This window comes from Pogoniulus pusillus, chromosome 6 (genome assembly GCF_015220805.1).
Source record: "Pogoniulus pusillus isolate bPogPus1 chromosome 6, bPogPus1.pri, whole genome shotgun sequence".
NCBI classification, from domain to species: domain Eukaryota; kingdom Metazoa; phylum Chordata; class Aves; order Piciformes; family Lybiidae; genus Pogoniulus; species Pogoniulus pusillus.
In genome coordinates this window covers 30,767,146-30,790,112 of record NC_087269.1, presented here as the reverse complement: position 1 = coordinate 30,790,112, position 22,967 = coordinate 30,767,146, and the positions used below count along the sequence as shown (strand labels likewise).

The 22,967-nt window shown below is 48.6% G+C and overlaps 1 protein-coding gene across 2 annotated transcripts in view; it reads left to right on the top strand.

Moving 5' to 3' along the window:
* Positions 1 to 22,967, top strand: part of INPP5A (inositol polyphosphate-5-phosphatase A) — a 276,814-nt gene that overhangs the window by 1,666 nt on the left and 252,181 nt on the right. The gene's annotated exons all lie outside the window — the stretch shown is intronic.

Below are 22,967 nucleotides of genomic sequence, written 5' to 3'. Positions count from 1 at the left end.
AGGGTTATTTGGATGTGTTCCACTGTAGGGTGGGGAATGGAAAGACTGGTCTGAACTTTGATGATTACACTCTGGCTTTGTTGGTGTTAGGAGGTGGGACTGGCCACTGCCCTGTCAGGTTTATGCAGTGGTGCTGGTGCAGCTCAGGGACAGTGAAGATGACATTATCCTGGTCTGTAGGCACAGCTACATACTGGAGCTGTTGATGGCAGTTCTGCTTGTTGGGCTCATCCTGCTTTGTTTCTCTGCTATGACCTAATGTGATATATATATATATATTTATTTGGTTATGGACTCCTGCTTCACGTAAGCTGGGCTGGAAAACCAGCTCCAGTTCCTCTGATCCATTTTGTTTCCATGTCGTGATTTCAAATTTCCCTTGGTGGTGCACATTTCCATGAAGCACAAAGTTTTCAGTCAAGTTTTGCTGGAGCTCAAGGTAGCGTGTGTTTTACCAGCACAGTGTAAAAGCCCTGAGGGGGCAGGATGGCTGGGTTTAAGTGTTCTGCACTAATGCCATCTTGCCTTTCGGATTCACTGCAGGCCAGAATTCCCCTAGAATGCATTCCTACATGGAGCTTCAGGGTAGATGCCCTTGTGTAAAGGGCTGCTCTGGGTGGTAGGTTCTGGCAATGGGAGGTCTCCTGCTGCCAGAACTGCCCAGGCCCTCTGGACTTCCTCTTGCTCTCACTCCATGTGGTGGGACTTCTACTGCCCCTTTCCATATCAGCAAACTCTGAATGTTGGCTCTGTGATGAACCTTCCTCTGATTCACTGCCTGTGTATTGCTGTATGGCAAAAGCATGATGGACACTTGACAGTGCTTACCCCAAGCACACCTTATGGGCTGACACATGTGCAGGGCTGCTCCCTGATTGAGAGCAGTGTTTTGTACAGCAGGAATGCAAAATCTCTTTGCAGACAGGCTTGGCTGGATGAGGAGGTCTTGCCTAGATCCCTGGTGTTGCCAACCTGGCTATGCTTTTGCAGAGAGCAGAAAAAGCCCTTTTTTCTCTCCACTGGCCAGAAAGCAGGCTCTGATAACATACTGTTTTGCTCCTGACAGCCATCCCCTCCACTAATAGCCTGTCACAGTGCCGACCTGGGAAGCTCATGAATAAACATGTTAGCAGTGATGAGGGTCGGTGCTGGGCTCCTTTCATTCTTCCAGCAGTTTTGCTGCTTCATTAAAATCGTTAATGAAGTATTAGATCCACAAATAGCCTTCCCAGTTCCATGAACACGTGTAACTCATGAATATGAATGCTCGGGTGTTTGGTACATGTGTGTTTGCTTAAGCATTTAATGTTTGTCTGGCTCTATAAACATTTCCTGTTGTTGATCATAGCATGCTCTTGCTGACAGCAGGAGGTGGAGTTCAGCTTACCTGTAGGTCACTCCTTTTCTTTCCTGTTCTGATGCACCTATCCATGGTGGAGGATTGGACTAGATGGTCTCTAAAGGTCTTTTCCAACCTAAACCATTCTCTGCTGTGGGCTTCTGCTTCTCTCTCTCTCTCCCTCGTTTCCTTGCATTGGTTCCTCTCTGCTCTGTCAACACTTCCATTTCCTTTCAGTGAGACAGAACTGTTACAGAGTCCACAAAACGTATCTACCTGGCACCATGACTGTTGTAGAGGGTTTTATTACCTCAGTGTGCTGCCTCCTCCTGGCTGCTGTATCCTTTTCATTCTGTTAGTTTTCAGGGGCTTAATGCTCTTTGTTTTCCTTTGGGACAAAAGTCTGGTAGTCAAGTGTGAGCAGCTGAATTTGGGGTGGGTGAGAGCTGTTGGATGGCATTGGTTTGTCCTCTTGAGGGCCACGTGTGGGTGACCAGCACTGATATCTACCAAACAACCTGAGCCAGCTGATGGAAACTCCTCTGAGGACCCCTTAGGCTTAGGATATGTCTTGGCAGCTTCTGTGAGGCTGTCCCACTCTACTCTGCCCTGGTGAGACTGTCTGGAGTACTGTGTCCAGTTCTGGGTCCTCTAGTTCAAGAGCGACATAGAACTGCTTGAGAGAGTCCAGGGCAGAGCCACAGAGGTGATAAAGGGAATGGAATATCTCTGTTACAAGGAGAGCCTGAGGGAGCTGGGGCTGTGCTGCTTGGAGAAGATTGAGGGGTGATCTCATTCATGTATATGAAGATGTAAAGGATGAGTGCCAGGAAGATGGAGCCAGGCTCTGCTCGGTGGTGCCCAGTGACAAGACCAGGAGCAGTGGATGGAAGCTGAGGCATAGGAAGTTCCACGTAAACATGAGGAGGAATTTTTTCACTGAAGGTGACAGAACACTCAAACAGGCTGCCCAGGGGGGTTGTGGAGTCTCCCTCTCTAGAAATACTCAAAACCCAGCTGGACATGTTCCTCTGTGATCTGGTCTAGGTGATCCTGCTCTGGCAGGGGGGTAGGACTGGATGAGCTTTCGAGGTCCCTTCCAGCCCCTGACATTCTGTGATTCTGTGCACTCAGGAGCACTTTGGGCAGAGTTGAGATGTTTTGTGTCATGGAAGAGTGGGTCAGTGGAGGAGTCATTTGGTTTGACTGAGGAACATCTTGGAGTGCTCGTGGCCAGCATACAGAGTGGGCTGGGCTGCAGATCCATATTGGGTCATGGTCCAAGCAGGGACCCAAACCTTGTCCTGAGGCTATTCAGGCAGCCTCCCCACCTGTGCCTCCATCTCTTTGCCTGGCAGCAGGCTCGGGGAGGCTGGGACTGCGTAACAGAGCTTCTCCCTTCATTTCGTCTTTCATGGTCAGTGTAGCAAAAGAGTGTTGGTTGTTCCTGCTGGAGAGAGGCAGGTGCAGATCTTTCGGTTCAGTTTTTGCTGTTATCTCAGCAGTTGTGTTGCTGTTTTCTGCAATTGTAACTGGATGCAGTCACAAGTACTGAAAAAAACACCTCAGCGCTCACACTTGAAAATGATGTCTTACTGTGGTGCAGTTTTGGGTGACTTGAACAATCCACCTTCTTTAAACCTCTGGGCATAGATATTTAGCCTAATGATTTCCAGTATGTGCAGCAGACTTAGTCATACAAGTTTGAGCATTTCTGCTCTGCTTGGAAAATAGTCAATTTCTACCAGTTTCACTTGAAATTGGAGTGTAAGAGCCTGAGTCAGGTAGGTACTTGTGAAAACATTTTCCTCTGTACCACTGAATGTATGTAGGTCAACGCAGTTCTTAAACATTCAAGACTTGGGCCAGAATAGAAGTGTGAGAGTGACGAGAAAGGTAAGAGATAAATAGAATGTCTGATTTTATTAGTTTAAAAAAGGAAAAGGAAAGGAGAAAGTAGGTTAGAGGATTGCTGTGTGGTGTTAGTCAAGGTCTTTAAATGACTAACTTTGTTTTCTTTGACTATACAAAACATTTGTGCCAAGATGAGAGTAAGTCTCTGCATTCCTGAGGGGCCTTAAACTATCCAATATGTAGATGGAATTCTCCAGTCTCATACGCTACATGCAGATCAGGGGTGGAACTTCTTGTTCCAAGTCCTGGTTGTAGCCGTCCTAGCCTAAGTATTGTTAATGCTTCAATTCTGACTGTGAGCTCAAAGTATCCTTTACTTCTGTTAAGAGTTGCAGCCTGTCAGTTGAAGTGGAAATACTTCCCCTAAGTCTTAAAAGCAGCCTGTTCTTCTGATGGGTGATGATCACAGTATAGATGTCTTTGTGTCACACCTTCGCGTTCTTAATCCTGATCTTAATGTTCTCATCCTGAAACAGTGGGTGTAGCTTTATTTAAGTAATCTCTAATTTCTCCTTATCTTTCTCACTCCTCACTTTTTATTTTCTGGTTATTTTGGTGTAGTCTTTCTGATTTTTAACTTTGTGTTGTGCGAGTGCCAGTGGTAACTTCCTAAACATTTTTGCTGCCTTCTGTTTGATCTTCCTGTGGCAGAGTCTCAAGTCAATGTTTTTCCTGCGATTTTTGCTGTACTCAGACTTGTGCAGTTCTTCAGGAGACTTTCTTGTTCTCCTCAGTTCTAAACCTCTTTTGCAGAAGATGAGATTTTGGAGTAGACCTGAATTTGGTGCCACCGAAACTTCTTTAGCTGTAAAAATACTGATGAGGAGGAGAAAAGTTGTTTTGTTACCCCTTCGAATTTGGAAAATAAGCATTTGTAGTAGTTGAGGGATCTGTTGTATCTTGAGAAGCAAACTGTTGAGAGCATGTTACCAGCAGCATGCAGCTGTTTGCCCAGATGTGCAGGACAAAGCTCAGTGACAGCCTAGTGTGATGGGATTTGGCTTCTACATAGCCCTCACTTTGTCTGCAGCTCTTAATCTGCAGTGAGGGGGTTTGGAGCCCCATCAGTGCCTCATATTTTCATTATCTCTGAGTGAGGATGAGCTCAGGGACATGTGGATGGGCAGCTGGCCTGGTGCAGGTGGTTTTGTGGAGCTGCACCAGCAGTGATGTTCATGCTGGGTTTTGTTAAAGTGTTTTTCCCATGTGTAGAGAGAAAACTGTTGCTCTCATGCTTTGAAAAATCTGTAGGATAGCTGGGAGGGTTGTATCAGTTGGTAGCTCTTTCTCAGAGCTGTATCTCTTAGTGCTGTAGTCTTTAGGTAGGTGATTGTGTCAGATATGTACAGAGAGTAATGCACTCACAGGCCTGTGGTTTTGACAAGGTCTTCCTTAAATCCTTCACAGTGTGCTTGAAGATCTGTGTAGTGGTGCAGAGTTACACCTTCCTAGGTGTCAGCTTCTTAGCAATTCAGCTCTTTGCATAGAATCATAGAATCAACCAGGTTGGAAGAGACCCCCAAGATCATCCAGTCCAACCACCCCTCACTTAGGCTGAGGATGGCACACCAGTATGTACTAGTGGGGTAATTCCTAACTAGTGCTCTGTTCAGGAGCATCACTGTGCCCAGCTTTGTGCTGTGGTCCAGGGCATGTCCCTATGGGGTGTATGGTCGCTGATGTAGGTCCTGCTCTCACCCCCCTGAGCTGTGATAACCAATGACTACCAAGAGTGAGTGGCAGAGTAAATTCCCCTTTCAAGTACGGATGAGGGTTGAGATCCAGAGCATCTGTGCAGTAAATGAGACACACCTGTTGGTGGATGCACAGTGATAAAATCCAACATCTCTGATTTGCTGACGAGGGTGGATCAGTAGCACAGGCAACACAGAGGGCAAGGTTTTATTCCAAGATGAAACTGTATGCTTTTAACCCTCGCTTCTTAAACCAGCTTTTGTGTTCAGCAGGTATTTTTACCATTTTCTGAGCAAAAGAATATTTAGTGAGAAGCTTGTAGTGTTTAGCCTCCCTTAAGCAGGAAACTCAGAAAATTATCTTGCAGACCATCTTTCTTCTCCTTTTGATTAAGTGTTATCATTAACAGCAAGAGCACATGTTTACACGAGGAAGCAATAGTGGCAAAATGCACGATGTAATTACAGTTGTCTGTTAATGTGGTTTCTAGCAGCTGGGGTGGAGTTAGCATCTTGTAACCTGCTGGCTTTCCACAAATTGCCAGTGTATCAGTGCAGTCGTTTAAAAGCATTTAATTCCCAAAATATTTGACTATGAAATAATGTAATGGGAGCAGGAGGCTCTAAGGAAGAAGGCTTTATGCATGAATCTGGTGTTATTTGCTCACATGAGCACTCGCATGAAGGTTAAAGAGCTTGTTGCTGTTCCCAAGGTCTGGTCATAAATTCTCTGAGCGCAGCATTTGACTTCAATGGGAGTTGCTCATGGAACATCAGTCAAGACACACAGTCACAGAATGTTAGGGGTGGAAGGGACCTTGGAAAATCATCCAGTCCTACTCCCCTGCCACAGCAGGATCAGCATGTCGCACAGGAAGAGTTGTGAATGTCTCCGTTGAAGAAGACTCTGCAGCTTCTCTGGGCAGCCCAGCCTGGCCAGGGCTCTGTAACCCTCGCAGTGAGGAAGTTCTTACGTATGTTCACGTGGAACCTCCTCTGTCCAGCTTGCACCCACTGCCCCTTGTCTAGTCATTGGACATGACTGATCAGAGCCTGGCTCTGTCCTCCTGGCACTGCCCTTTACATATTTATAAACAGGAGTGAGGTCACCCCTCAGGCTCCTCTTCAACAGGCTAAAGAGCCCCAGCTCCCTCAGCCTGTGCTCAGCAGGAAGATGTTCCACTCCCTCCAGCACCTTTGTGGCTCTGTGCTGAACTCTTTCAAGCAGTTTCCTGAGGCCCTTCTTGAATTGAGTGGTCCAGAACTGGACATAATATTCCAGATGTGGCCTCGCTAGGGCAGAGTAGGGGAGGAGAACCTGGGATTTCATGATCTCTCTAAAAAGCTGAGTTGTTTACTTTTTCTTTTCCCTTTTCTGTTACTCATTTTGTCACGCTGTAGAACTTCCACCCTGCAAACATATTTCCTCTTTTCGTCTCAAACACTTTTTCCCTTGTGCTGTGTGCTCTTAGCTCCCTCTGAAAGCTCTCCCCTTGTTCCTCATGGATTATTTATAAAGTGAGCATGCTGCTCAGAAAAGTGCCCTTTTCATTTGCAGCTCTGCATGTGCCTCCAGGCTATGGAGAAGGTGGGTTTGGTTACCCTGAGCACCTCATTCACGGCCCCCTGAGGCAGCAGCTGCTCAGATGCTGCAGGGACTGACTGCATGTGAGAGGGTTCTGATTTATTAATGCATGTCCTTGGGGTGTGCTGAGTGATGAGCCTGTTAAAGACAGAGCCAGAACAGTGTGCTTCCAGTGAAGCAACAGCCGTGCTGCTGCCATCCAGCAAGGTCTGGACAGGCTGGAGAGCTGTGTGAAGGTGAACCTCGTCAAGTTCAGTAAGGACAAGTGCAGAGTCCTGCATCTGGGAAGGAACAGCTCTAGACACCCATACAGACTAGGGCTTGTCCTACTGGAAAGCAGCTTCATGGAGGAAGACCTTGGAGTCCAAGTGAACAGCCCTTGCAGTCTTGGGGTTCATTAAGAAAAGTGTGTCCAGCAGTCTAGAGAGGTTCTCTTTCCTCTCTACTCTGCCCTGATGAGATCACACCTGCAATACAGTGTCCAGTTTTGAGTTCTCCAATTTGAGAGACAGGGATCTGCTGGAGAGACTCCAATAGAGAGCTATGAGCATGTCTAGGAGAGTTGAGTATCTTTCCTATGATTAAAGACTGAGAGACTTGGGGGGGGCTATTTAGTCTTGAGAAGGCTGAGAGGGGATCTTATCAATATCTATAAATATCTGAGGGGTGGGTGTCAAGTGTCAGCCTCTTTTTGGTGGTGCTCAGTGATGGGAAAAGGAGCAGTGGGTACATGCTGGAGCAGAGGAGGCTCTACCTCAACAGGAGGAGATATTTCTTTATGGTGAGGGTGCTGGAACACTGGAACAAGCTGCCCAGAGAGGTTGTGGAGTCTCCTCTTCTGTATATTTTCAGAACCTACCTGGATGAATTCCCATGCAGCCTGCCCTAGGTGATCCTGCTGTGACAAGGGAGGCAGGCTTGTGTTGGGAATCACGTTCGGTGGAGCGCTATGGGAAGATGACTCTTTGTTCACCAATATGGTTAGATGGTCAAATCCCCTTTATTTCCGTGATACAGTGACTTATATGCATTCTAGCAAGAGGCGTGCTCAGCTTAAGATTGGTTACAGTCAGAGGGTCCAGGGTTACATGTAAGGTGTGCATAGGTTAACTTATCACAACATTCTAAGGGTCAGCCTCCCAGACCACCCACTCCAGCCCCCTTGGTTATCTAGTCTCTGCCCACTGCAGCTGTGTGTGGGGTGCTCAGTTGTTTACATCTCGATTTCCTAGCCTCGCTGGGAACCAAGGACGTTCTCAGCGCCAGTTACCCATGTTTATGACTTTATGTCCTCGACTGGTGAGAAATTCTTCCACAATTCCCTCTTTTTCTTTTTGAGCAACCCACACCTGGCTAACTACCTTAGTTAAGCTCTTCTTAATGCAAGCAAAGACAATACAAGCGCATAGCAAAATTATTATGAAAATGACAAATAGCCGTAAGCCTTCTCCTAATAAGCTGCTTAACCACCCCGGGATTGTCCCAAACAGGTTCTGCCACCAGTCATCAAAAATCGATGTTTCCTTTTTGATCTTGTCAATACGGCCTTTCTACCAGGTTATACTCTTGTGAATGGACTCACCATGATCTGATAAATTCAGACAACACATCCCTTCGAAGTCCTGGCAGCCGTGTCCTTGGGCTAGCAAAAGAAAATCAACGGTTGCTCAATTTTGCAATAGGGCACGACAAAGGGAATTTTGATCAACCAATAGTTGTCCTAAAACCTTTGTGGTGACATTGGCTTGTTTTGCTGACCAACACGCGAGTCTCTCTAGCTGTACTAATGCTTTTCCAGCTGCTCCTCCTGGTAGAAATACAGCTAAGGCAACACGAGCAGCTGTGGATAACAATTGAACGTTGTCATTGCAACTAGGACTCAATTTTAAAGATCGCTTAGACCGGTGTCGGGCTAGGTTCCTGAGCTGACTAAGATGAGGGGCAAACATTGTCAATTTACCCAGATAACATGGACCTCCATAAACGTTCTTTGGTATGCCTTGCCAGGCTCTATCACCACAAATAAGGAACACACCAGTGGGAAGTGCCTTAGCGGTTCTGTTGTTCCACAACAGATGACCTCGGCCCCTTCTTGATGCTTTAACACCATAACACCAATTGTTTGCTCCAAAAGCACCTAAGGGTCTAACATGGGCCTTGTCAGTGTCGTTTGAACCGCAGTGTCCATCCTCATTGCTAAGGAAGTTATCATAGGCTGTTTAACACAGGGGTGAATGGTGCAGCTACAAATCAACAGTGCTACAATCAAAAGGAATAAACCTGTTAGAGCTTTCATCAGTAGCATTAGTCTGGCAAGCTAACAACCCAAGCTTAGCTAACAATCCCAAAAGCTATTTCTGCAAGCGACAGTAAGTCATTCGTTCAGAAACCCAAAAGTGCAGACGAACATCACAGTCACAGGAGAGTGCAGGTGTGCCACGTCTGCGCTGGCTCTGTGTGGCAGTCGACGCTGCAGACTCGCAGATCACTCAGCTGTCAAGTATTCTTCTCAGACTCCCATAGTTCTGGATTCACTCGATGTTCTCATTACACTCCTTAGCTATGAGCTGTGTCTGACTATTGTGCTTAAGAACTACAGACCTCTAAATACAATACAAAGATATGCCCTAGATGTTACTATCAGTCTATTCTACTTAGGCCTTTTCCCACAGTTCTTCATCTGCTTTCAGAATTTAGGGCAGTGGTTTTTTATCTCTTGCAGGGCCCTTGCAAGAGAAAAAAGTCACATTGCCATCTCATGCCAATTTGAGTGGGCCTTGGCCTTTACAAAGCTGTTAAACTGAACCTATTCCATTAAACCACAATCACTGAAAACTCGTAAAAATACCCAAATTCGTTAGCCATGGTTCAAACCTTAAAGATCCATACAAATACAATCATCATGTCAGTGCTTCTTTCAAGTCCTTTCACAGTTCTGCCATCTGAGCAAGACTTCTGCTCACTTTAGGAAAAAACAGGTTGGTCATAATCAGGTTGGTCTTCATCAAGGCCTGTGAAGATAAATGGTCAAACACAAGCAGATACAAGAACAAATGCAGACACATCCATTGCCTAGGCTAGCAGATCCACTGGCCTAGTCTGTATGCTGTGGTTAGAAAAATCTCGAGAAGGAAAAGATTTCTTCTGCTATCCTACTGTCCTCTAACCCATATTCCCCTTTTCAATAATGCCTAGATATACCCAAGAAAAACATCCCATAACATCCTTGTGTCCTAAGTTCCCAAAACTACAAACCCTTAGTCTTAACTTATCTTACCCTAAATATCTATCAGCTATAGGAACTTCAAGAAAAGCAAAGAAAATCCAAGAAGATAACAATACCATGGTATTCTCAGAAAAGGGAAAAGTCAGAATTGTCACAAGACTCAGTTCATGCAATTAGCAGCTGTTCCAGTAAACTTCTATACTAGTCCTGTCATTATCTGTTATTGGGGGAAGGAGCTGACTGGCATTAGCCTACAAGCTCTATCATTCCCTGCTCCTAGTCCAGAATCTGGTTAGTGACTTGCAATGTGGATCTCAGTGCCTACACCCTCGCTGTGAGAGGCAATGCATCTGAGTTCTAATCTGTCCTGCTTGGTGCCTTCCATGTCTGTATAAGTTTCCACCCATGGTCAGTGGCATTGGCATCTCTGCTATGTCCTAGCAATCTCCCTCTTTTTCTTTTTGCCACTGAGCAGGGGGTGCAAAAGTCATTGCTGCCTAATCTGTAGAAGGAATTAACCAGCAAGGCGATGGTGAATACCCCAGCCAGGAACTATCAGCCATCATCCGGAATGCAAACTGTTATCATCAGGTGACTAAAAAATACACCTGTGCGTGTCCATGCCTGTAACAGGGACAAAAATGGTCCTAAGTCATCCTTGTCATTCTTGCTACCATTTCCATAAACTTTCTGACATCTGTCTTCAGTAGCATAGTATCACAGTACCATCAGGGTTGGAAGAGACCTCATAGGTCATCAAGTCCAACCCGTCACCACGGGGCTCAAGGTCAGACCATGGCACCAAGCGCCACGTCCAACCTTGCCTTGAACAGCTCCAGGGCACCAGGGACGGCGACTTCACCACCTCCCCGGGGAGCCCATTCCAGTATCCAATCAGTCCCTCAGTGAAGAGCTCTCCCCTCGCATCTGGTGTTGTCAAAACAGCTTCGAGGCTTCGCTGCCTCCTAGCAGGGAAAAAAAAATCCGTAAAAGAAACAACGGGCGGGGGGGGAACGGGGCCCCGCGGGCCCTCCACAGGTGGCTAGAGGGGGAGAGGAGGAGGGGGAGGAGGCCAGCAGCCGCAGCGCCGCTTTTGTCCTCGGCCTTCCATCTCGCCCAACCCCTAGCTGTTTCAGGTCAGCCACCACTTGCTGTTTTCGTCCTTCTCCCATCCCACTATCGATCCTTAGTACACAACATGAAATCTACTCTGAAAACTCCCAAACTGCCGTCCTCCCTCTCAGGCTCTTCCAGAAAAAAAAAGGCAGAGGTGAAGCTGTGAGCTATCGAACAGCTAATCTCCCTGTAGCCATACAAACGCAAATTGACTAAACTCTGAAACGACTCAAGGAAACCCACAAACTCTTCCCACCCCACCGATCCCCTCAGCATCTCCCTCAGTCCCCCAGCTGTTGAAGACTCGCGGGAGACCCCTCGGCTTTGGGATGCGGTCCGTCGGAGATGGGCGGGCGGGCGGCGGTGAAGGGGGCGGATCTGAAGACTGTTCCGCCGAGCCGCGGGAAAGGGAGGGTCCCGAGCCGTCCGGTGCGGTCACGTCTGCCGTCGGTCCGTTCTCTCTTTACCGTCCGTTCCTCTGTACCTTCAGTAACGTCTTTTACCGGCTGAAAAACTAAAAGGCGGTGTCCTGTATCGCGTGCAGCCATCCGCGGGGACGCGCGGGCTACAGCGGCAGATTCGACACAGTACACACAGCGGCAGGCAGCTGCCCTCCGCGCGGCAGGGCCGAAAACTTTTCCAAGCTGAGAAGCGATTGTAACTGGCTGCCGGCGGGTCGCTACGGGCAGCCGCCATCACGGGTGTGTCAGCCGCAACTCAGTCCCAAGCGCATCTCTCCCAGCGCTCCGGCAGCCCACAGAGCTGAAGCAAGACGAGATGTCTCTCGGAGACTAAGACTCGTCAGCGGGGACAGAAAACAAAGTCATTCACATAGTGATAAACAATCGCACACGCCCAGTTCTTTTCGGGGGCTTGCAAATGCTTTGCAACGAACAATCAGCAGAGAGTTGGTGTGGTCTGCATGCCTCGCGGCAAAGTTGTGTGCTCAGAGCGGCTCGCAGGCTCTGCTTCAGTCACAGATGGTACCATAAAGGCAAATCGCCGGCAACCTTGTTGCGAACCGCGTATTGCTCCTGCGGTCAACGTGGCTACAATCGGGTTACCGGGCGCGGCTCCAGTAGGGAGGGAGGGCGGAGGCGGGCGCGCGGCGGGCGACACGGGTGCCCGCCGGGATCGTACGGCACGCTCATGTTCAACTCCGCCACAGAGCTGGCAACCTTCCCAGCCACGCCTTTAACAGAAGCAGCTCTGCCGAGACCGAAAAACCGAACCACGGAGCCTTCTCTCTTGGGGACGCTCGGGGCGGGGGCGGGGGAGAAACCTGGCGCTGCGCACGCGTCAGAGCTGTTCGGAACGGCCGGCAGAGCTAGGAGAAGTACCAGGAAAGCCACTGCCGCCGTGTGTCTTTCGGCTTCCATCTTTAGTAACGCGCGGAGCACCTCCCGCCGGGCGGGACTTAGCTGGCGGGGCGACTCAAAGTCTGTTCCGTTGCTAAGAACCGCGTCCCACAGTGCGTCTCCGACCTCCCGCTGCACTTCGATCTTAAAATCACGGGAGGCTCTTTACTCGCATGACCCTGCGCATACGCCCGGGCCAGCAGCTCTCAGAGCTCAATGTCCGTCGAACTTCTCTCACGAGATAAATACGCCAGCAAACGCAGTGCCCCAGCAAATCCACTGTGGGCCTTACCTGCCTTACACACGGGCTGTTCACTCCGGAAATGAACGTCCAGACTACTGCCACCTCGGGGCAGCGCTACCCGGCCCAGCGGCACCGAATGACGCTTACTCTCTCCGATACGGAGAACGTCCCACAAGTTGATCGGACCCCTCTGTCTTCGGGCCAACCCTCCGGCCCCCAACGCAGTCTCACCTGCGGCCGGCTTGTGTCCTGACTCCTCTGTTCGAGCGCCAGATGTTGGGAATCACGTTCGGTGGAGCGCTATGGGAAGATGACTCTTTGTTCACCAATATGGTTAGATGGTCAAATCCCCTTTATTTCCGTGATACAGTGACTTAATTGCATTCTAGCAAGAGGCGTGCTCAGCTTAAGATTGGTTACAGTCAGAGGGTCCAGGGTTACATGTAAGGTGTGCATAGGTTAACTTATCACAACATTCTAAGGGTCAGCCTCCCAGACCACCCACTCCAGCCCCCTTGGTTATCTAGTCTCTGCCCACTGCAGCTGTGTGTGGGGTGCTCAGTTGTTTACATCTCGATTTCCTAGCCTCGCTGGGAACCAAGGACGTTCTCAGCGCCAGTTACCCATGTTTATGACTTTATGTCCTCGACTGGTGAGAAATTCTTCCACAGGCTTGGTCTCTAGAGGTCCCTTCCAACCCCTATCATTCTGTGATCTGTGTTAAGCTAGGCTAATACTTCCTCTGATATTTTCTAGCCATCTTTTTCACTCACTTGGTAGAGAGGAGGAAGTGGCCACAGAAAAACAAGGCTTTCTGCCTTTGACTGCTTGAATGGCCTGGCCTAGAGTCATTCAGCATCCTTTTTGCATCTTCATTGCCGAAGGGGCTAGGAGTCTTCCTCAATGAAAGTTCAGGGAAATATGTTATTGCCCAGTGTGGAAAGGTCAGCTTAAACACAGTATCCATCAGACTGGGGAAGAACAAGTCTTGAAAGTTAAGTATTTCTTTTACTGCCTTTTCTCCAATGGCATATGGTGGTTATTCAACACTTTCAGCAGTTGTTTTCATTACTTATGTGGATTTTTTAAATGTTAATGTACTGTTTGATCACTTTAATTTTTAGTACATGATAGCAAACAAAAGTGATCATTGCTTTTATATGCTATCTTGAAGTCAGATATAATTGATTGTTTTCATTAATGTCTCCCAAGTTGTTAAGCATTTGCCTGAATGAGTCAGTCAATGGTAACAGAAAATACCTATGAAAGCAGAAAATGAAAGCTAAAAAAGTCATTTAAAAAGCCTTGACATCACTGAAAACTTCCTTTCTCATGGTATAGGTCATGCTGGTCCAAATAGCTCTGAGGTGTTGTGACAGTTGCTGATACCTAGAAATTTACCAAACTGGCTCATTTGAAGACCTGTGTACTCTGAGAGCTGGAGCTTTCATTTCAGGTTGTGGTTTGTGATAGGAAGGATTTTTCTCTTCAGGTTTTGGGTTGTCTTCAGTAAAACATCTTCTGGTCTTTTCCTGAACCTTTTCCTATTCTATGCCACTGAACAGCCATCCTGCCTGCATTCCTTGCCAAATAAATGCTTTTTAATGCCCTGCTGTCCCTGCCCTCACTATCTCTACTTTCCTTGGCTTCACCACAGTTTCTTTCCTATCATGGTCAAATATTCAGGTGAGGAGAAGTTTTCTTGTGACTTGCAATTGTAGCAGGGGTGGGAAAAAAACATAAAGTGGAAAGAAGTGATTGAGAGGGAGCAGTGTGGTGATGGTGAGATGGTGTGGGATACGGTGGTGAGGTGAGCTGAGAAGGGACATCTATGTGAAGAGTCATCACTACATGGCAGCACAGGGTGATCTGGTGTTTCCCTTCTCTGCAGAACCAAGCAGGTTACTGGGCTGAGACACAGGGAGACCTCAGTCACGCTGCCAGAGCCTAGTTGTAAAGCAGTTAAAAAAAGAATCTGGAGGTGCCTACTGTTTTGAAAGCCTGTCTGCTGCCTGCTGCTCATCAGCTCCAGAAGTGCTGGCAGCATGGCATTTAGTCACTGGGAGGAACCCACGTGTGCTCAGCCTTCAGAGAGGCAGAGTTAAGGCACGTTAATTGGTAATGGTTTGGTGATGCATGAGCAGAAGCCGTGTGCTCTTCAGGGATGTAGGAGTGAAGTGCCCTGAATGACACTGAAATGGGGTTGTTTGGGTATTTTTCTTTGCAACACAAATTACCTGGTGTTAAATTAAGCACCCTTATGGAACTACCAGAGCATCGGATTGCAGGGCTGCAGATCCCTGCATGGGGCAGCTGTGTGGTGGAAGAATCACCTCGAGGGAGGTGATTCTTCTCCTCTGCTCTGGTGAGACCCCACCTGGAGTACTGCATCCAGTTCTGGAGCCCCCATTACAAGAAGAATATGGATGTGCTGGAGTGTGTCCAGAGAAGGGCCAGGAGGATGCTCAGAGGGCTGGAGCAGCTCTGCTGTGAGGACAGACTGAAAGAGTTGGGGCTGTGCAGTCTGGAGAAGAGGACGCTCCCAGGTGACCTTCTTGTGGCCTTCCAGGATCTGAAGGGGCCTACAAAAAAGCTGGGGAGGGACTTTCTAGGCTGTCAGGGAGTTCCAGGACTAGGGAGAATGGAGCAAAGCTGGAGGTGGGGAGATTCAGCCTGGCCATGAGGAGGAAGTTGTTGAGCATGAGAGTGGTGAGAGGTTGCCCAGGGAAGTGGTTGAAGCCCCATGGCTGGAGATGTTTAAGGCCAGGCTGGATGAGGCTGTGGGCAGTCTGATCTAGGGTAAGGTGTCCCTGGGCATGACAGGGGGGGTTGGAACTAGATGATCCTTGTGGTCCCTTCCAACCCTGACTGATTGTAAGTTGAGGTTCAGTTTGTGTTCAGGCAAATGGCACCAGATCCCCCAGAAGATTTAGCATTAGATTGCCACCAAAGGCTTGTGACAGGTTGCAAACATGGTGTTCTGGTTCTGCCTCTAAATACTGGATGGTTTTAGAAGGTTTTGAACTTCAAGAGGGATAGCTGTGCTGAGTAGCTCCTCAGCTGGAGCAGGTTGTGTGATGTTCCATTCTTAAAAGGCTGTGTGCTCAAGTTGAATGAAAGCTGTCAGGGTAACAAGCTACAGTGTGATGGGTGAGCCTCAGGGAGATGGCTCATTCTTTCCCCTCTGGTTTGGGGAAGGAATCACATACTGGCTTAAGCACAGCTTGCATGGGCATGCACCACATATTGTTGGTGGAGAACTTCCTGGCTAAACAAAGGCTTGATTAATACAAACCATGTGTGCCTCCTGCTCAGCAAGAGGGTTTTTTTGGCTTGTGCAAGCCCAAATGAACTACATAACCAGCTCTTTAGGTAGACTTCAACAGCAAAAGACTACCTTTATTTACAGGAGTAAGTAAAAGCAGTGAGAGATGCTCTGTCTCAGTCTAGCTGCCTTTACCAGCAGGTTGCAGAAGAGCAGCCCATCGCAGCCTGCTCCCAAACACCTTTGTACTGTGCGTGGGGTGGAGCTGCTCCTACTTATTCTCTCCTTGTTTTCCAGCTTCCACTGCATTCTTGAAAAGAGCTTAGATTGTTTTTATTGCCCTTGAGCCTATCAGCAAGCCACTGCACAGGAACGGATGGCTCTTTGGAGCACCTCCACAACTGCACCCTCAGCTCTCTTGGCACCACCATCGATGAACGGTGAGCAGCAGGCAGGTTTTGAGCAGACAGAATTTTCTGTTCTTTCCAGTGATCCTGTGGGAGCTTATTTGAAGGGGTTTGGGTTTGCTTTTTCTTTTCTGGTGTGACACACCAGTGGGAAAAGCAAAGCTAGTCTTCCCATAGGAATGTCTTGGAGATGTAGGCTGGACTCTTGGCAGTGTTTCTTTGAGTCAACCAAATATGAAGAGAAGCTGGTAAAAAAACACTTGAGATTCTCCTCTCCTGAAGCACCACCAGCCAGCTTTAGCTGTAATTTGAATCACCTCAGGATTCTTGTTTATTTAGGGACAGAATTACTGCTTTTCTTGAGCTAACTGGGCAGGGAAGGCCTTTATGTGATGTTGGGCAGACTTCTGTCCTTGGATCCATTATTGCAGGAGATGTGTGCAGAGAAGGTTCCTTTTGACAGAAGTACTGATTCTGTGTCCCAGATCTCACCATTCAAAAAGCAGTTTTAAAAACAGCTGTTCAAAGTGAAAGTGTTGGTATGGAATTCCTGTCATGTTTGTTTGAGGAAAAAAATGCAAGAACTTTTATTTCTATTTAGTTTTAACCTCAAAGGTTGCCAGGCACGTGAAGGAGTCAAGAACTGGGTGGAACAGTATGATAGGACCAGCCCACTCACTTCAGAGAACTGGATGTGACCCAAAAATCCTCTGTTAGAGCAAGTTTGTTTTCCAGAACTGGTAGTGTTGTTTTTCTGGGCTGGAAGGACAGACCTTGTCCAAGCTTGGCTCTCTACATGACGGTGAAGCCAACCCTCATTCGTCTTGTGCGACAGCAGTTTGCAACACAAAGGAAGCAAAGCCCTTTCCCTTCAGCTGCGCTCACCAAAGAGTAAAGCAGTTGTGATTGATGGCTGCCTCCTTACTTATCTCAGCAAACAAAGTCGTTTAATGTCATTCAGGAAGAAATGGGACAGGAGGTGATGCCACGTGGGCTGACTCATTCTCATAGGCTGTTAGGGCCATCACAGGCTTAGTAAAGTGTGTGGAAAATATGAGATGCTGGGTAGGTGAAGGCAGAGCTGTGCCAGCCAGGTGAGGGGATAGTTCCTTGACTAAGTAGATAGGATTTTCATAGAATCAACCAGGTTGGAGGAGACCTCCAAGATCATCCAGTCCAACCTAGCACCCAGCCCTGGCCAATCAACCAGACCATGGCACTAAGTGCCTCAGCCAGGCTTTTTTTGAACACCTCCAGAAATGGTGACTCCACCACCTCCCTGGGCAGCCCATTCCAATGCCAAATGACTCTCTCTGGAAAGAACTTCCTCCTAACAGCCAGCCTAGACCTCCTCCAGCACAACTTGAGACTGTGTCCCCTTGTTCTGTTGCTAGTTGCTTGGGAGAAGAGACCAACCCCACCTGGCTACAGCCTCCCTTCAGGTAGTTGTAGACAGCAATGCAATCCTTGCACCTTGCCCTTGCACCTCCTTTTGTACAAGACTTGCTTGTTTCTGTTGTTTGAAATGAAGATATTTTTACAAACAATCTGCTTTTCCATTTGGAAGTGAAATTTTCCCTTTGTTGTATAATGAGCATCCCTATGGAATAGGTAAGGGTTTGCTGTGTGCTCTGTTCAGAGTGATGCAGGGAAGGTGAGTGGGGATGGCAGTGTCCACTCACACAGGTTGCCTGGGGAGGTTTCCAATCTTCGAGGTACTCAAAAGCACTCTGGACACAGTACTGGGCAGCTGACTTGGTGTGACCTTGCTTGAGCAGAAGATTGGACCAGATGACCTCCAGAGATCCCACCTAAGCTTAGCCAGCCCCTGACTCTATGAAGCCAGACACAATACTTTGGCCACAACAACCCCAAGCAGCACTACAGGCTTAGGACAGAGTGGCTGGAGAGCAGCCAGGCAGAGAGGGACCTTGGGGTACTGGTAGGTAGTAGCAGTAGTAACATGAGGCAGCAGTGTACCCAGGTGGGCAGGAAAGCCAATGGCATCCTGGCCTGGTTCAGGAACAGTGTGGCCAGCAGGACAAGGGAGGTTCTTCTGCCCCTGTACTTGGCACTTGTCAGGCCACACCTTGAGTACTGTGTCCAGTTCTGGGCTCCTCAATTCCAGAGAGATGTTGAGATACTGGACTGTGTCCAGAGAAGGGCAACAAAGCTGGTGAGGGGCCTGGAGCACAGCCCTGTGAGGAGAGGCTGAGGGAGCTGGGGGTGTGCAGCCTGGAGAAGAGGAGGCTCAGGGCAGACCTCATTGCTGCCTACAACTACCTGAAGGGAGGCTGTAGCCAGGTGGGGTTGGTCTCTTCTGCCAGGCAAGCAGCAAGAGAACAAGGGGACACAGTCTGAAGCTGTGCCAGGGAAGGTCTAAGCTGGATGTTAGGAGGAAGTTGTTGGCAGAGAGAGTGATTGGCATTGGAATGGGCTGCCCAGGGAGGTGGTGGAGTCGCTGTGCCTGGAGGTGTTGAAGCAAAGCCTGGCTGAGGCACTTAGTGCCATGGTCTAGTTGATTGGCCAGGGCTGGGTGCTAGGTTGGACTGGATGATCTTGGAGGTCTCTTCCCACATGGTTGATTCTATGATTCAATGTGATGGTCTTAGCATGTTCTTTGTTTTGATGTCATTGCTTGTTGCTTTCTTGCTTGTTGGCTTGTTGCAAAAGACAGCTGCCTTCTTCTTCACCTTTGTGGCGAATCCTTTCCCTTTTTATGTGCTGCTCTGTTATGGATGTAGGAACGTGGACCATTTCCAAATGCTTTGCAGAGTGGTTTTGGTCCAGGAGCTGGAACATGTACATCTGGAAACGAAGGTTGTTCTGCTGTCCTGAGCACTTGAGGAAGAACATGCATGGTGTCTGTCAGTTTACAGAGTTTCTCTGAGTCTTCTGACAGCTTCCTCGTGTGCTTTATGGGTGTGCTGAGGCTGAAGTCTCTAAGTGTGGCTTTCAGCTCAGACTGGGTTTGTTTGCTTGCTTTGCTGCTGACATTTCAGTGGCAAGTAAATAAGGTGTTCCTGATGGCTTCAGAACTGGAGAGGTGGCTGAAGCCAGAGGACAGCTGCAAGTGTCTTGAGGTGTCAGCAGTGGGTCCTGAGAGCCTGATGGACAGGCTATTTGCTCCAAAAGCAGTGACAGCAGAACGTGATAGCAGAAGGGCTGCTGCTCTTGTGTTTCCCTTTTATCTCCCACTGCTTGCATGTATCACTGGAAGCACGACTGGCCCAAAGAACCAATGGGTCTCACTTGAGAAGTGGGAAGGGATAGAAAAGGAAAAATAAAAGGAGAATTCCCCTCCTCTTGCCCAGTCAGCTGGTACCACAGGGCAGGCTGCTGTGCTGCTCCGACCTGCAGTGTTTCTCTGGTGCAGTCAGAGTGCAGGGAGTGAGGCTCTGCCAGCATTGAAAGCTCTGTGTGGCTTTGAGCAGGGGGTGTGGGCTCTGCCTGGCAGGCTCTGTAGGGGTGCTGGTCCTGAGCTGCAAAGGCACATGAGACAGGTTGGCTGGGCTTGATCATGATGCGCAGCAGGACCAGGCTCGCCCGGCGTGGTGGAGCTGCCCCACGTTGCCTCTGGCAGCAGGGCAGGTTCAGACCCTTCCCTCTGCAGAGAACAATTCCACTCCAGCTCTCACGTCTGACTGCTGCAGGATTTAACCATGTCGCCTCATTCACAGCAGTGTCCCAGTACCAGCTCCTTCTTTTTCTTTCTGCCATGAGCTGGGTGCAGGCACTCCTCGGGGAGCAGAGTGGCTGAGGGGTGTGCAGCCCCCTGGGGAGGGCACAGTGAGTTCCAGCCCAGGGTGTCATGGTTGTGTTGGGTCATAGCCAGTTTCTCAGGGAATGAGTTGGTCTGTGGGAGCTAGGGACATGCAGGCAGATGTAGTGCTTTGGAGGGGGCTCTGGGTCATGGAGGAAGGCAAGGTGATGCTGGTGGAGTCTCCTGGGGCCGTGGATGTTTACAACACTTCTCCATCTCCCATTCCCTCTCTGAGCATGATGCTTGAATCTTGGCTGTTCTGTAGGTTCTTAAGTTCTGCAGAACTTATGACAGCCTGCCCTGGCCACCCTGGCAAGTGTGCTGGCTGCTGCAGAGGGAAGGAGGGAGAGACGGTGAAATCTTTGGCAGTCCTTGAGAATGGGGCTTTCTGCTGCTGTCCGTTGTAGAGGCTTCTGTTGGTGTGAGGGGTTTTCCAGCACAGGAGGAGAAGGCTTAAGTGCTGCAGAGAGGTGTAAGGAATGGGATGCTCAGGGTGTGAGAGCTGATCCTGTCCTTCTTTGAAGAGTTCATGTAGTGCTCTGTGGCTCCATGGGGCTTCTGCTTTGCCTCTGCCTTGTTCTAGTTCCTCTCTGCAAACAGGCTGTGCCCAAGTTGGTGCAGGAGTCCTTTATGGGATTGGCTGAGTCTGGAGAAGACAGTGCAGCCTCACTGCACATCCAGACTTGCAGCAGCAATGATGACGAGGTGGGATGTGCTGGAGGCAGATGGAAAGTCTCAGAGTTCACATGTGATTCTGAAGCTTGTGGGTGTTTCATAAGAGAAGGTGTTCCCAAAACCTTATGTTTTCCTTAGCGGTGGTCACCCTCCAAGTGAGCCTGTTTTCAGCCTGCAGGCATGCCTGTTTTCACAGCTCTGTGAATTCCTTGTTGGAGCAGTCTCTGTCTTATTGCTGTTTGAGGTTGGCAGATGTGATTTTGTCCTGAAGACTGTGCAGGGCTGTGTTCTGAAGGCATCAGCAGTAGGGGCACCCTGTTGTACTACACACCATAGATACATGGCAAGCTGCTCTGTTCCAAATAGTTTGTGGCTTCTGGGCTCAGCTTCTGCATGGGATCCAGAAGCAGGGGTGAGGACCTGGAGCAGAGGAGGACAGACCACGTTCCTAATTAGAATCACTGTTTGACTGGGGTGTCACACAAATGCAGAAATCTTAATTAATATCCTGGATAAGAGACATATGTTTACATGAAAACAAAAACCAGCCCCAGAACCAAACTGCCAAACCCCTCAAATCCCCAAATGGTTCTAAGTTAATGTTTCATAGCCTCATATTTGGAAGGAATATTGTTACTGTTCTTTCTTCCAAGTACAAGAATATCAACCCGTGGTGAATTTGCAGCAGTGTCAGTGAAAAGCTGACTTAGCTGAAGGGTCTGCAAATGCTTGGATCACTTAGATGTGCTCTTCAGAGCTTGTACTGATATGTGTGCCATAGCACTTGAGCTATGTTTGCTCACAGTGCAGAGATGCTGATGTTTCCTTGCATGATGTGGTCCTGGAGGGAAATTCCTCCAGGCCTCTGGATTTTCAGAAGGTTCAGTGGTATTGTAATTAGCTGGAAGTTGTCAAGGTGTTAGCTGAGGATCTTGGCAGAGCTGAAGGTATTACTTTGCCTTCACAGCACTGCTTCCAAAACCTCTTAGTTAAGTCTGCAAGCTTAAAAGCTCCAAGAAAATGGAGATAGGGTCATAAAATGGCTTAAATTGTATAGGATCTTAGAGATTGCTGACTCCAACATCAATGCCATGAGCAGGGACACCTCTCAAGCAGAATTGGCTGCTCAAGGCCTCAAGTCTGGTTGTGAACACCCCCAGGGAGGGAGCATCCTCAGTCTCCATTGGCAGCCCGTTCCAGAGTCTCACCACCCTTGTACTGCAGAACTTCTTCCCCAGATTCAGTCAAAACTTACTCTCCCTCAGCTTCAAACCATTCCCCCTTGTTCTATCACTAGAAACCCTTAGGAAAAGTCGCTCTCCAGCCTTCCTGTAGGATCCCTTCAGGTATTGGAGAACAGCTATGTTTCCAGATCCTTCAGAGGAGAGTGGTAGAAGCTGCATTCCTCCACAAGTGCTGGGCTCTGTGCCTGAGGGAAGGCAAAGCTGTGAGCATTGTGTCTGAAGTACTTTGAAGAGCAGGTCTCCTCATAGCAGGCATGCTCTGGAATGATTTGCCTTTCCAGAGAACTATGGCCTTTGCCTGTTCCTGGAAAGTTTGCTCGCAGCCTCACTTCCTTCAGAGGTGGAAGGCAAGCTGAATGAACGGTGGGAGAAAGGAAAGTATAGCTGCTTTTCTGTTATGGTGGTGTCCTCGGCTGGGTGCCAGGAGGCTGTACACCAGCTGAGGCTCTGAGCACCAAACCGAGTCACATACAGGCAAACTTCACAGAATCACTGAGTGTTAGGGGTTGGAAGGGACCTTAAAAGATCATCTACTTCAACCTCCCTGCCAGAGCAGGACCACCTAGAGTAGGTCACACAGAAACACATCCAGGTGGATTTTTAATGTCTTCAGTGAAGGAGACTCCACAGTCTCTCTGGGCAGCCTCTGTGTAATAAACCAACTAGGCAAGTCATGAGAAAAATAGCCAGGGAGGCTTCCTGGCTTATATCTTAAGATGATTGGGAGAGCTGTAAAAACACTGCTTCAGTTAGATATTGCAGACCTTCCTTTCAGTCCAGAAAACTCCTGGAATTGCAGGTTTTTAGTGACTGTTCAGTTGTTGAGTGGTGCTGGGACTAAGGATGTGGACATGTGCTGCAGTGTTCTGAAAGGGATGTGGAGAGCCAGTCTGAGAAGCAGTGCTGCTCCCTGCACTTGCAGCCAGATGTTGTCCTCCATCGCTCCTTGCTAAGGCCCTGCCAGCTTTGCATATGTGCTCTAGCTGCATCACAGGGCTGGTACCAGAACTTCGTGTTCCCTGGGATGTCCTGACCATGTGCGTCAGCGAGCAGGGTGGTGGCATTCAGGAGCGTGGTTTGGTCATGTGGGATTTTTGGGCTTTTTGTAGTGGCAGTGTGATTTGGGAGGAGGTTGGG